Source organism: Sabethes cyaneus, chromosome 3, assembly GCF_943734655.1.
Source record: "Sabethes cyaneus chromosome 3, idSabCyanKW18_F2, whole genome shotgun sequence".
NCBI lineage: Eukaryota > Metazoa > Arthropoda > Insecta > Diptera > Culicidae > Sabethes > Sabethes cyaneus.
The window spans coordinates 157,573,787-157,588,678 of record NC_071355.1 but is presented as its reverse complement, the minus strand read 5'-3'; positions in this window follow the sequence as shown (position 1 = coordinate 157,588,678).

The window sequence follows — 14,892 nt, the reverse complement described above, 5'->3', positions numbered from 1 at the left end:
GTTATTGAATTCGTTAAGTTTTTCTATGTTTTGTTGCATCTCTTTCCTAGTTATGTTCTCATGTTTCCGTTGTTCATGAGCGTGTTGAAATAGCTCTGCTAGCTTCTGTGTTTCATTATGGTCAGCAGAATGATTTGCTGATCTTGATTTGGCATAGCTTCACGATTAAGTTAACTGATATTGTTCAAGCTTTATGAAGTGAAATATTTAAACAAAATATACTTATATGCTAATTATTAGCTGAACCAACGAAAACAAGTTAGACAATTGTTATTAAGGAATTCATTATGCAAAAAAATCACTGCATCGTTCGTAAGTTTAGTCAAAGAATTGGAAAAATCAACGACGATATTTACGAACGGTACATATGACCATATCTAACGGCAACCTTCAATGATGCTCAAAATATCAACCCATCAACTTTAAATTTATTTCAAATTAGATATTTCTGAACGTATTACATCATTCACAAGGTATGGCATTCTTTCACCTTACAGTGGAAGAAAAGATTCTTCTATTTCTTATCGTTACTCTAAGCGTAAAGCTTGAAATTTAATTCTGTGTCTTATTCTTCTATCGCTAACTCACTTCTTGATGTTTTCGATAAACTTTTTTTCCGCGTTAACGATTTTTTTTGTATTCCTATTGTGTTTGTCCTCATTACGTTGGCCCATTTTGTAGTATAATCGGTAGTATGTAATAGTGAAATGTTACTCTTTGTCTTTAATTATGTCATTGCTTTTGGGTTTCACTTTTGTCCCATCTGTTTGATTTATTTTAGCTTTATCGTTTTACTTCAGTTTCTTTCAGGGCTTGAATCACTGAAGTCGCCTCATCCAATCGATTTGATCGATCTGTATGTTCAGCTTATCACTTTAAAAGCGTCGACTCGCATTTCTTTCAGTTCAGTTAAAATGGTTGAATTTCATCTTTTTGTTTTGTGACTTACTCGTTGAGACAGGCTGCCTTTAGTGCCATGTCAAATTTTCGCTATAAGATAAGTTCTTATCATGTTCGTAGATTTCGCAATCCTTGTTATAAAACGTTCGTAGAAAAGTCTTACGAATTAGTGCATTTGTATGTATGTTTGTCAATCTCGTTATGCATGATTCTCAATCCAAGGGTGTACCCTTTCACTGCGCGTTTAAAAATTTTACTAATGATTTTTTATCACATTTGGCAGGAATCATTTTTAATATATTCTATATATTAGTAATAACTCTTTCTTCTGTCTATATTGATTTGTATTTATCATTTGGTGACTATATATGTGTAGGTTTTTCTCTTTCTGTTTTCCATGTTATCATTTTACGAACCATGACTACTTTGCAGAACTAGCGATTATTTATTTATGTAGTATTGAGCGATATCAGTCTGTATCTGACTTATTCTTGTTGCTGAATTATTTGATTTCATAGCAAAACATATCGTACACATTCTACTTTCTATCGCAGATCCGAATCGTACGACTAACATGGTAATTTGGCTTTTTTTATAACTCTCGTTGGGTTTGGTTCAATATGGCCACCGAATATGAACAGTTGATTTGTCATGTAGTTTCATTTGCATTACATTAACTGAATATGTTTTATGTACGTTACAGAATAGCTGACACCATTGAAGAAAAATTAACTAATGACGTTTTAAGTATGAAAGACCGTCACCAACCAACCATTAATTGAAGTACTACTTTATCAACTAAACGAAACGTCAATTTCAGCATTTTTATGAACAAAATTTTTGCCACCGTTGCATAAGTCCAGAAACTTTTGATATGTTCGAAAAAAAAATTAAGTAAACCTACAAATCATTCAAAATCAACTGTCCATCGGTCGATTCCTAGCAATAGTACTTCGCCACTTACTCGTGTCTACTCAAATAGGATTGTTCTCACTATTGTTTCTCATGCTGAATAGCAAAGTTGGCCGATCGATTGGCATTTTTTCTTTTTTCAGAAATATATAAATCAAATAAATCAAAAGCGTTCGCTTTCACCGCTTCTGGAAGCGAGGAACTAATATTTTTGCTTTCATTGCTTGGTTTTTATTAATTGGATTGTGTTCTGTAAATATTTGTGATTTTTAAGATTTCAAAGTACACCTACGCTAAGTGTGTTTTGTAAATGTTTATCCCTATACTGGTTCAATCTTGTCACGTGTGTTGGTGTTTTAGCTTTTTTTTCTTGTTACTATAATATATCTTTCAACTTTGATCTAATCAGCTACGTTTTGTACAACTAATATTTTTTTTATAATTTCGGATGAAGTGGAAGGAGTTTTGCAACAGAACTCATGTACGTACTACACACGTGCTTGAAATTCAATCAACAGTTATCATTTGTTAGAGAACGGAAATCGTATATGACTAATTATTTTCTTAATCCAGCAATTGGTAGTCAGGCAATTCGACAGATGAACTCTTTACACATCAATAATCATAATTTTGTTGACGTTGATATCCTCTACAAACTATATATTTGGAGCATTTACGACTAGCCGGTAACCATTGTTGATAATCTTCTCTCGTTTTCTAGTTTGTTTGATATAACTTCATGTAATATTTCGACAGGAATAATCATAAATATCAAAGTCACACTGAAAAATATACACTTAATATCGTTTTTGTGTTTACTTACGGATTACTTTTTTTTTGTTTATATTAAAATTCCACAATTATATCTGAATACGGACTAATACAAGTAGTTGCTTCATCAATACTGCATTGAGAGATTAAACTAGACTGAAATCTATAGTACGATGTTTCATGTTTTATTCTCATATATAATGGGCTGGTGGAATCGTAAGAGAATAGATGTTATATCTGCCTACATATCCTGCTCACTCTACACAGACGTAAAAGTAATGAACTAGTTGTTGCGCAGTTGACGTTGAGTTGCTAAAATGTCACTACAGATTGCTCTAATCGAAATAGAACAAGACTGAACTGGAAGATGTGAGGTTAATATAATCGTGTTGTATCATGACTTACTAGTTAATAGGCAAAAGCGTTGAGAAAAGGAATCATTAATTTTTTCGATTACAAATAGTGTTAAAAGTCACGAACTTTGATTAATAACTTTAGCTTCTCTAGGTGTGAAATGATTGTATGGAGTGCATTTGCATAGGGCTACAAGAGGTATGCACCATTCACTATTGTTTATCTTGGCCGTAAATGTATTGCGATCGCCGATACGATCATTAACTAGTATACCTCGAACACCAAGTAGCAATCATAACAGTGTTTTACTTTGCATGCCTTACATGCAATCAATATCTTGGGACTGGGTATATTTATATCAAAGTTTGCTACAGGTTTTGTTACACAATATATAAAATTCATCAATATATCGTTGTATGACAGTGGCCTCTCAATTTTGGTAACGTTAATTTTCTTTCTCTAGTTTTCGCTTCTTCTTGTCCGTTTTCAACACCGAGGGGTTCGAGGAGTTTCTCTGGGGGACGCTAATAAGTAAGAAAATCAATAAATGAAAGCAAACGAAAAAGTCAAACGAAATACCATACGATAATCGCAAAATGTTGGTATACTGCTTGTCGAACAGTCGCTAATAGGATTACCAATGTAACAGCCGATCGAATCGATATCATTAACTGTGTGCACCAGCATTTGAAATTTGATCAAAACGTGAAAAGGAACAGGAAATATTTTAAGTGTATTTTGTAGTACATATGACAACAAAACGTACTCTTCTCAAATGATCTTGTTACGATGTAGCATAATGTATGATGCATACACTAAATCCAGAAAACATGTTTCATCAATCATTTTTTCAATATAAACTTATTAATATTTTCTAAATTTAAAAAAAAATGAAAGACAGGCAAGTATGAACGCTAATAGGCAACAGTTTTCAAAAAATTTAGTATTGTTTATGCAAATATGGACACTCTTAAGCAAACTACCAGGGTAATAAAAAAAACGAATGAATGACCAAATCTGAAAAATGAAAAATTGAGTGATGTCCAGATCCGAAGAAACCTTTTGGGAGCTCGGTTCTGCTTATGACGGATTTCACGCCAACTCGACTAGAGGTTGGCATGACCCTCTCAGAGTTGAATGAAACTTTTTGTGTGTAAAGAGTTCATGTAAATAAACAACTTTGCGTACTTAGTTTTTCGAAAATTGGTCTAGACTAACTTTTCGAAAGGGATTAATTTTTTTTTCTCTTTTTTATTATAAAAAATATAACTCGAAAATTATAGGACCTACAAAAAATGATATATGGTTGACTTTTAGAAAATCTTCCGAATTTTCATTAAAAAATACTGAAAAAAATAAAAATTAATTTTTACACTGAGAAAAAAGCATTTTAAAAACTAAAAATCGATTTTCTAAAAAAGGCCATCTCAGAAATTGAGGAAATTTATTTTTAGGATAGATTATTATATAGCCTACAATTCTTCCATACATTGCAAAATGGGCATATTTAAGGGAAAAAAGTTTTCCTAACAAATACTTTTTAAGTCCTTTCATAAAAAAAATACTGGAAAAATAAAAATTAATTTCCACACTGAAAAAAAAACATTTTAAAAACTAAAAATCGATTTTCTAAAATAGGCCATCTCAGAAATTGATGATTTTTTTTAAGATATATAATTATATGACCCACAATTCTTCCATACATCGCAAAATGGGCATATTTGAGGGGAAAAAGTTTTTCTAACAAAAACTTTTCTAAGTCCTTTCCAGAAAAAAGGAATTTAAGTATTTTCGAAAATTATAGCACCTAGGAAAAAATAATGTAAGAGTTACTTTTAAAAAATCTTTTGAATTTTCATTGAAAAATACTGAAAAAAATAAAAATTAATTTCTACACTGAAAAAAAAGCATTTCAAAAACTAAAAATCGATTTTCAAAGAAGGCCAAAGAAGGGAAATTGATGAAATAAATTTTTAAGATAGATAATTATATGGCCTACAATTCTTCCATACATTGCAAAATATGCATATTTAAGGGAAAAAAGTTTTTCTAACAAAAGATTTTTCCGGAAAAAAAGGAATTTAAGTATTTCCGGAAATTAAAGCACCTACAAAAATGATCTATGAATGACTTTTACAAAATTTTCTGAATTTTTATTAAAAACTGCTGAAAAAATAAAAATTATTTCTTCACTGAAAAAAATAGCATTTTATAAACTAAAATTCGATTTTTTCAAAAAGCACATCTCGGAAATTGCTGAATTTTTTTTAAGGTAGATAAATGCATGGCTCACAAGTCTTTCATATATTGCAAAACGGGCAAATTTAAGGGAAAAAAATTTTTCTAACAAAAACTTATACCTATTTAAACCTTTTTTCCCGGAAGGATTTGAAAAAATTCTTGTTAAGAAAACTTTTATCCCTTAAATATGCCCATTTTGCAATATATATATATATATATATGAGACTTGTAGGCCATGTATATATCAACCTTAGAAAAAAACTTCAGCAATTTTCGAGATGCGCTTTTTGGGAAAATGGAATTTTAGTTTTTAAAATGCTATTTTTCCAGAGTAGAAATGATTTTTATTATTTTCAGTATTTTTTAATGAAAATTCAGAAAATTTTGTAAAAGTCGTTCATAGATCATTTTTTTATAGGTGCTATAATTTTTGATAATTTTAAATATTAATTATCTATCTTCGAAAAAAAAATTCATCAATTTCTGAGATGGCCTGTTTTGGCAAATCGATTTTTAGTTTTTAAAATGCTTTTTTCTCAGTGTAGAAATCAATTATAATATGTCCGAATAAAACTGATACTACTGTACTGAGAACCATAGCACAGGTTCCAAAACCCCTAACAGGAGAATGGTCACAATAGCTGTTATCCATGACTATTAGATGAAGACTTGAATGGATAAATGGTATCGACTAGCGAGAGATGAATGGCAGGGGTTCAACTAATACCCAGCCGCAAATAGAGCCTATGGATTACCAGGGCGCCCTCCACAGTAGTTTGGCCTTACCGCATCCGTTGGGGCTCTAATGCAGCGAATTTTTCTTTCTCGTGGTACTTCTTATGGATCTTTTTAACATAAAAAGTTTAAAAATTTGGGGAACCGGCCGCCTCACAATGGCGGAAAAATTTCGAGGATTCTGAAGAATCGCATGCAATCAATCGAACGAGCGAGCAAGAGCTTACACACTTAATCGGTTCGGTAAAATTTTACCGAAATCTAAACAACAGAACGTTCGGTAAAATTTTTTATTACACCAAACATTATGAATGATCTGTAAACGGCGATTGGCACCATCGAAATTTTTACCGAACGTTCCACTGTTTAGATTTCGGAAAAATTTTACCGATTTCGGTGCTTTTTGTTAAGTGTGTAAGGATAGCTTCAGACCTTCAGTCTCGTCGCTGATCCTGAGTTCACGTACGGAGCAACCGCTACCACTCGAGCAGATCGTCGAAAACTGTGTCATCAAACACGAGTGCAAAAATAAGAGGCATCAAACCCCAACAGCCCACTTATCTTCAAGGTACGATGGTGGTCTCGTATGTTAGAATCTCGGCTAGGCGATGCTCTAGATAGAGTCAGTAACATTGCTGCACTAGCCCCGTAATTGTCCTGTACTCTAATAACCGACTGAGAAGTCTGTCGATAAAGAAGGACTTTGCTTGCGCTCAAACCCCATAAAGGGGTTTCGTATAGTAAGATTGTGAATGCCTACAGTATCGCAAACCCGTTGAGTGCTTCACTATATTTACCGCGGATCAACGGTTAACCGCAATGAAATCCTGAGCACCAGCCATATGGGCAAATTTCAGCCGGCTCAAGAACGGCGACGGTACAAACCCTCAAGCCGCGGCCCAGTAAACCATTTGGTTTGTATATCTCGACTGCAACTGAGATATACGAAATCATATCTGAACGAAAAAATTATATTTCACGCCATATAAGAACATATATGTACCAAAGTGGAGGCGATATACGTGCGAAAATTTCGACAATTATTTGTAATTCTATTTTGCGTAGTTTTTATAACAAGCAACTAAATACTCCTGAATATATGATTAAGATATAATCAAATATTGCAATCGCTTTATAATTCACAGTCATGAATTGTATATGACACGCACGACTGCAAAACAACTTATTGTTGACTTCGATTTGACATACTCTAATCATTATACAATTCCAATGTAAAATTGACATGAAAACGATTTAATGTGAACTTTCTATTACGATTTTGTGTTATCTGGGGGATGATGCGCTGTTACGAACATATACCATGAAGGACCCGAGGCTCCTGATGTTCATGGCGTGTTTTTCGAGAAGCGTGGATCCGTGGAGAGCGTGGAGGACGAGCTGGACGAAGTCCCTCTCGAGGACTGTTGGAACACTATCAACACAGCCATCAGCAGTGCAGCGGAGAGCTCCATCGGGCATGTGGCCCGGAATCAGCGGAACGATTGGTTTGACAATGAATGTAGGAGGGTGATGGATGAGGAGATGGAGGAGGAGGCGGCCAAGATGCGCAGTGCCACACGTCATAACGTGGAAGGACACAAACAGAAGAAGATGCAGCGAAACCAAATCTTTCGGGAGAAAAAGCGCTACCTGGAAGAGCAGGAATATGCAGAGTTAGAGCGGCTGCATCGTTCTCAGAAAACGCGAAAGTTCTACCAGAAACTGAACGGATCCCGCTAAGGCTTTATGCCGCGAGTTGAAATGTGTCGGGATAAGACTGGCAGTATTCTGACGAACGATCGTGAGGTAACCGATAGGTGGAAGCAGCACTTCGACGAACACCTGAATGGCGCCCGGGCAGAAAACCATGGCGGCGGGGAAAGCGATTTCGACGGTGTAACAAACGGGGAAGAGGTGCCAGCCCCAACGATAGGCGAAGTTAAGGAGGCCATCATGCAGCTAAAGAACAAGTCAGCTGGAAAAGATGGCATCAGAGCGGAGCTTATTAAAATGGGACCAGAAAAGCTGGCCGTTTGTATACACCGACTAATTGTTAGAATTTGGGATACGGAACAGCTACCGGAGGGGTGGAAAGATGGGGTTATCTGCCCGATCTATAAAAAGGGCGATAAGTTGGACTGTGGGAACTGTCGAGCGATCACCTTTCTCAATGCCGCCTATAAAGTGCTGTCCCAAATCATTTTCCGCCACCTATCACCAAATGCGAATAGATTTGTGGGAACTTATCAAGCCGGCTTCGTCGAAGGTCGGTCTACAACGGATCAAATATTTACACTGCGACAAATCCTCCAAAAGGGCCACGCATCATTTATTCGTTGACTTCAAAGCCGCATATGATACCATCGACCGGAAAGAGCTATGGAAAATCATGGACGAGAACAGCTTCCCCAGGAAGCTCATCAAACTGATTAAATATACGATGGATTGTACACAGTGCTGTGTTCGGATTTCGGGTGGATTGTCAAGTTCATTCGAATCACACAGAGGGCTTCATCAAGGTGATGGTCTTTCATGCCTGCTGTTCAACATAGCGCTACAAGGTGTTATGAACCGAGCGGATATCAACACGCGGGGCACGATATTCAACAAATCCAGTCCATTCGTCTGCTTTGCCGATGACATGGATATTATCGGCAGATCATCTGTGGCGGTGGCTGAACAGTATACCAGACTAAAGCGCGAAGCAGAAAATATTGCGTTAAAGGTAAATACGTCTAAAACAAAGTACATGCTGGCCAGCGGAACCGATGCCAAACGACACCGCTTGGGCAGTAGTATATTGATCGACGGCGATGAGTTTGAGGTAGTCGATGAATTTGTCTACCTTGGCTCACTGGTAACGGCGGACAATGATACCAGGCGTGAGATTCGGAGGCGTATTATCAGCGGTAGTCGTGCTTACTATGGGCTTCACAAGCAATTGCTGTCGAGCTGACTAAGTCCCCGTACAAAGTACACCCTGTACAAGACGCTTTTTAGACCGGTTGTTCTCTACGGGCATGAAACATGGACAATGCTTGAGGAGGACCTGCGAGTGCTCGGAGTCTTCGAACGACGAGTGCTAAGAACGATCTCCGGCGGCGTACAGGAGAACGGAGTATGGAGGCGGAAGATGAACCATGAACTCGCACAGCTCTATGGCGAACCCAGTATCCAGAAGGTGGCTAAAGCTGGACGGATACGATGGGCAGGGCATGTTGCAAGAATGCCGGACAACTACCCTGCAAAGACGGTGTTCTCCTCAAATCCGGTAGGAACAAGACGACCAGGAGCGCAGCGACCAAGATGGTTAGACCAGGCGGAGCGAGATCTGGCGCAGAGTACTCGGTGTCCGAGGAATTGGAGAGCGGTAGCCCTCAACCGAGTTACATAGAGAAACTTTGTTCAACAGGCTTTGTCTTAGGACGGCAAGCCACCTAAGTAAGTGGATCCTCCGTATGCTCTAAAATCAGAATGACGGCTGCTCTACATAAGCATGGCGTGTACATTGAACACCGTCGAACATTAGAGGTAGACCCTCTATCTGCAAATCTGCGAAGGTACGTGCTGCGAAGTCTCGCACGGTTGCCAGCAAGAAGGATTTACAACAGCTCTCAACCAATGTTCGCACGTTCGTGATGGTTACGAAGGTTTGCAAAGTTTCCCGTAAAGGAGCACTGTATCAACCACTAATCGCAGATCCACCGAAAAACGCCGATCGTGATTCGGTCTCCTATCGACTGAAGCCCACTGTTGTTAGGTAGTAGGCTTATCAACAAAACGTTCATGCTACTGTTCGCCGTCCGTCAGTCTTTGAGTATAACGATTCTGCCAAGGACAGCAAATTTCAAACGCAGTGGGCAGCCTTCGCTGCGTGCAAGCGCAACTTCATCATGCCAAGGACACTTCTAGCGTTCCTTGTTGAAGGTTCGTAAACCAGCAGCTAACGACCTTCTACCTTCATTCAAGAACCCTGGGTTTACGGAATGAGCATTCTCGACCTTGCTATTTCTTTAGTTAGATTCTCACAGTCACCTCACTCCCCTCACTTCTCTCACGGAACTTATTCTTACAGTCACCCTCACCCCAGATCCCATTTGATTTGTATAATCAACTTGTTCTACTTATTGTTGTTACTTGTTCTCAACGCTAAATTGGTTTTTATTGTATTTTGAGATGCACGTTCTGGTCGCTGATTGGCACTTGTCGAATGTTTCAGATGAGTGGGCCTTCCGGGGATCAAACTAGCTAGTAGTCCTCTAAACTCGGACTCGGATGTCTAAAATATGCTATTAAATGATTCAGACAATTCAGACCGGATACTGTGGTTCCACCGACTTCAAACGAAATTTGGGGACTTGCCGACATGCCATGCGTGTTCATACACTTCAAGGCGGTGTACGGTTCAGTTAAACGAAATGAGTTGTGGCAGAATATGGTTGAACATGATTTTCCAACAAAACTGGACTTATACTTGATGAGTCAACGTCAAACGCCAGAGTAGAGGGCAACATATCGGATTCGTTAGTGACGGTGTTACCCGTAGCTTTGCAGACTAGCTTTCATTGGAAATTTTCTCAATTAGTCACGCACTGTCATGTTCATGATTGGAAGGTAAGGGGCGATTGCAGATGGCTGCCTAAAACCGACAAATGTGGAAAAGTTAAGTAAAGTAATATATGGAAAACTTCTCGAGTAACTTTTCAAAAAGATCTATGTCACAATGAAAGTCTCTCTTTGAGACTCTACTCTTTTGCTTATCACGGCGATGCAAACGTACTTTAACACATCAATTTTGCATGAATTGATTGCTGGTGACACTAGCACACTAATCAATAATCGTTTTTGTTTTTGTTTAGGTCCAACCTAGGTTCGCTCTAGTTCCAATCGAATGGCTGTCAAAACGATTGTTTTTTCACTCAGATTGAATCTAGTTTCGCTCTGGGTTGCACATTTCAGGCGACGGGTTCACTCTGGGTATTTTCACAGTTCACAACCCCGCTATAAGCAATACACTGACAACCCAAAACGTTTGTTTATTCTACCGAAAATGTTTGTTTATTCAGTGATTCGGTTGGAACTAACCCAGGTTAAAAAACAAAAACGCTTTAAGAAAACTTTTGTCGCCGTAATAAATGGAAGAAAGGAACACCAAAAAGAATCTCTCAATGTTGCTTGGATCCTTTGGAAAAGTTACGCGAGACTTCTAGAGTTAATCATTCTTCACGTGTCAAGAACCCGTCTTCACCCTACTCGGGCCTGAGCGACTCATCGCCAATTCCTTGAGCATCCTGACACGTGTGAGTCAGTTGTAATGCGGTCGAACCATCTCGCACGTTGCGCCACTCTATTCCTAGTGGGACGAGGTCTTGACGAGAACAAATTTCACTGCATTATCGTTCAGCATATTCGTGCTTGTGGTACATCTTTCGCTCGAACACGTAACCCTACCCCGTATATCGTCCGTAAGTAAAGCTACAATCTTTAGTCCGTAAAAAACTACTGATCAAGGATTATAGATTTTTATAAATGATGTCCGTGAAAGTTAAACGATTTCCCTACGATTTTTCTGGAAAAATAAAGAGACGCAGAGTTTTTTTATATTGCTTTGATTAATAAGTCCATAGGCTATGCTCGTATGCAAAATTTCTCCCATGCAAAAACCCCCAGTATCACAAAGCTTTACTATTCCAACAATGAAAATTCCAATTGTACAATGTATCAACTGCACGGAAAATCATTTCTAAACCTTTAACGACAGTTCGACATATAAAAAGTATACGCAAACAGGGTTGCTCTACAAAACTAGTTAAAAAGCTTACTAGTTCATGCTACGATTATTATCATAAAGTTAGCTCCTCAACAATACATACATTAATTTTTTTTGTATAAGTATACTTTATTGCTTGACGGGCATCTTCACACAACCAACGAAAGGGTTTACAGTGATAATCAAACACTCGAAACATGACAGTAATATGTTTTCTACGTAGATGCACGATCGAGTACAAACGAGGATCAACAATCACACGAGAGTAGTCTTTTCCCTACATTTTTCTACCCTTCAAGCTGTTACTTAGCTGAATAACATATAGTTCGAGACATAAAAAACACAACGCATGAATCAGATTCAACACATAAACATTAAACGCCACGATACTTTCACGAATGGCATCAAAGTACTTCGATGAATTATAATATTTGGTTTCGGAATGCTGCATAGCGTTCAGTATTTTTATCCGTTCGGTTGCCTTGAAGAGTTCAGCTCGATTATAATTCCAGCATCTATCCGGTGTTTGTGTTTGGAATATAAAACGTTTCGTTTCTTAGCAGTTATTAGCTTGTTTCAATCTTCTATCAATATCAAAAATGTTAACGTGTTTTAAATTTCCACTTTTCGATAATATATTGGTTTTGTCTTTATCTAATTTTTTACGATCTAAAATGTTTACTTTCCATTTTATTTTATTGAAATTTACCTAATAAATTGTAGTATTTCTTCTTTTGTTTTTTTTTTGTTTTGTAGTGTATTAATTTTATCTTGGTGGGATCACATTTTATACATTCTCGGTTGTTTTCTTAGATCGGTTTGATTCACTTTCGACTTTTAATAGTTGTTTCTCTAGAATACACGGAGATAAATGTAAGCCAGAAGGTCTAAATCTGCTACCTATTTTCGTTTCGCAAAATTAATTACTGTGAGAAGACCTAGTCTTTTGAGCTGAAAAGAAAAATAGACTCTTGGTAATCGAACCAAACTGACCAAAATTTCTATTCGTCGATCAGATGACGCGCTCTGCGCTGTATGTTCTATATTATTTGATATAAATGTGGGTGAGTGCACCGTTTGATTCATTTCATCTAGCAATTAAGTTAATACTTGTATGAATTTTTCACTTAATGAAAGCTGATTGGAAATTCATACTCGTTTGCACTCTATTCGCTACTAATCATAGAAAAATTTAAATACGGTAATATTTTTTGTTTTGTTATTTTTTTGTTAATAGACGATGATAAGTCTTATAATGATACAACTGTTCGGAACAACACCAAATTAATATTGAATATTTTGAGAAGGACAAGTAATTAGTACTTTTCATTGAACGATTTGCTTTCTATCTGCATGTAAATATCTGACTTTTTCATTTTTTTTTCTTCAATTGATACCGAACGATAAATATAATACGCAATTCATTACATAGCCCTCACGTAGACTAATCGAAATATTAGTTGAATATGTTAAAGTATTTGTTTGACTAGGACATCCTTAAGAACACAAATCAATTATTTGGTTTGTGTTTGTCAGGTTTATTTACCTTTGGCTTAGCTCTAGATGTGGAATGTTCGTCTGGTATTCCTTTCAGTGCACATAACCTATCCGATTCACCAGCACGAAGTTTTCCACGACGGTAAGTAAACTAGCACAACCTCTATGTTATTATGATTTTGGTGATTTCTATTTTGTATGAATGTGTTATTGTTGCTGTTGTAGAATTCTAATGCTTGCTGGTGATACACACGATCTTTGGGCTGCTAGTGACTATACAAAGAACTATTTTAAAACAAAAACGAAAATAACAATGCCAAGAAATAACAGCCAATCTTCAACATATCCAACGTTAAAATCATTTTACTTTTTACTTTTATTCAACTCATAAAATATTAACTCAAGAGTCTAAATGCTAGAGGCTCGTTCTAATGTTGTGGTCCCTTTTTCTAATTTTGGACGAATATTAATTGAACATTAGACTGTTACGGCGCTTGAATCGACTGTACCGTATTTTCTGCTTTTTCTGGATAGAATACAAACAAGATACATGGCAATTTTAATGCTTAATAGATGGTTCTTATTATAATTATGCTGAAAAATGTGTTAATTATGACAGTTTGTACCACATAATAACAATGCATTTAATACGACATATATGCAAACTTTACTGTTCAATGGATTTTGTCTAAAAATAACTTAAATTAAACTACCATATTTAATAATAAGGAATATAAACCTGTCATTAAGTATCACGTGATGCAAAATGTCGAGTAATCGCATTGTGTAAGTGTGGTTTTTGCCTTTGTTGGTTCTTTTCTTTTTTGTTGTTTTTTTTTTCTTATCTTTAAAACATCCAAAGAGTCATATTTTACATTGACGACTCGGTATAACAAAAATTTACCCTTCTTGTTTAAAGAGTCACTATTAGAAATTACGTTTTGTGTGAGTTTGCCAACCGATTTGTTGTTATGTTTTGTTTTAACCATGCAACCTTAACTTGAATATAAATAAAAAAAATTGATTTCTATATTTGCCATATTGAATTATTTAAAGACAACGACATAACGTTCCGCACCAAGTTCTGAAATAGGTAATCAATTAATATATATCGCGTCAAGGTGCCGGTTTAGCATTCTGAATAGCGCTTTAATTCTATAAAGTCTACAGGTCTTGAATGCGACAAGCCAGTTCAAGAAGAAACCTTGAACAAATCTGTACGTTGGATTTCCGTAGTTTTGAAAAAGTATGCATATCTCTGTTTTATTTTGCTTCGGTTTTTTTAAATATAAAAAAAATCTTTCTGATAATCCATGGTTGATCAAATAGCCAAAAGCAGTCACACACAAAAATCTTAAAACTTCTCACATTGTTACTAGTTTTGTTTTCAGAGGGTATCTTTTCGCCAGGTTAATAAAGATCCCGAAACACAGCGAAAAATAATTAAGTCAATATGAAACTAATTGGCTAATAACCCGTTAATCTAAAAACATATTGCAAAAATAAGTGATTATAAGTAGCTTAGCTTCATTAAACTATTAACATAAAATAAATATCATACAATATAAAATTGTTTATATGTTTACAGCGGTAAATTATATTTGTTGTAATTCAATTTGGGAAACAATTCAAATAATAAAATAAAACTCAATCTCCTTTACTTCCGTATGGTGTATTTCTGTTCATCATAATAATTTTGTTTTAACAAATAT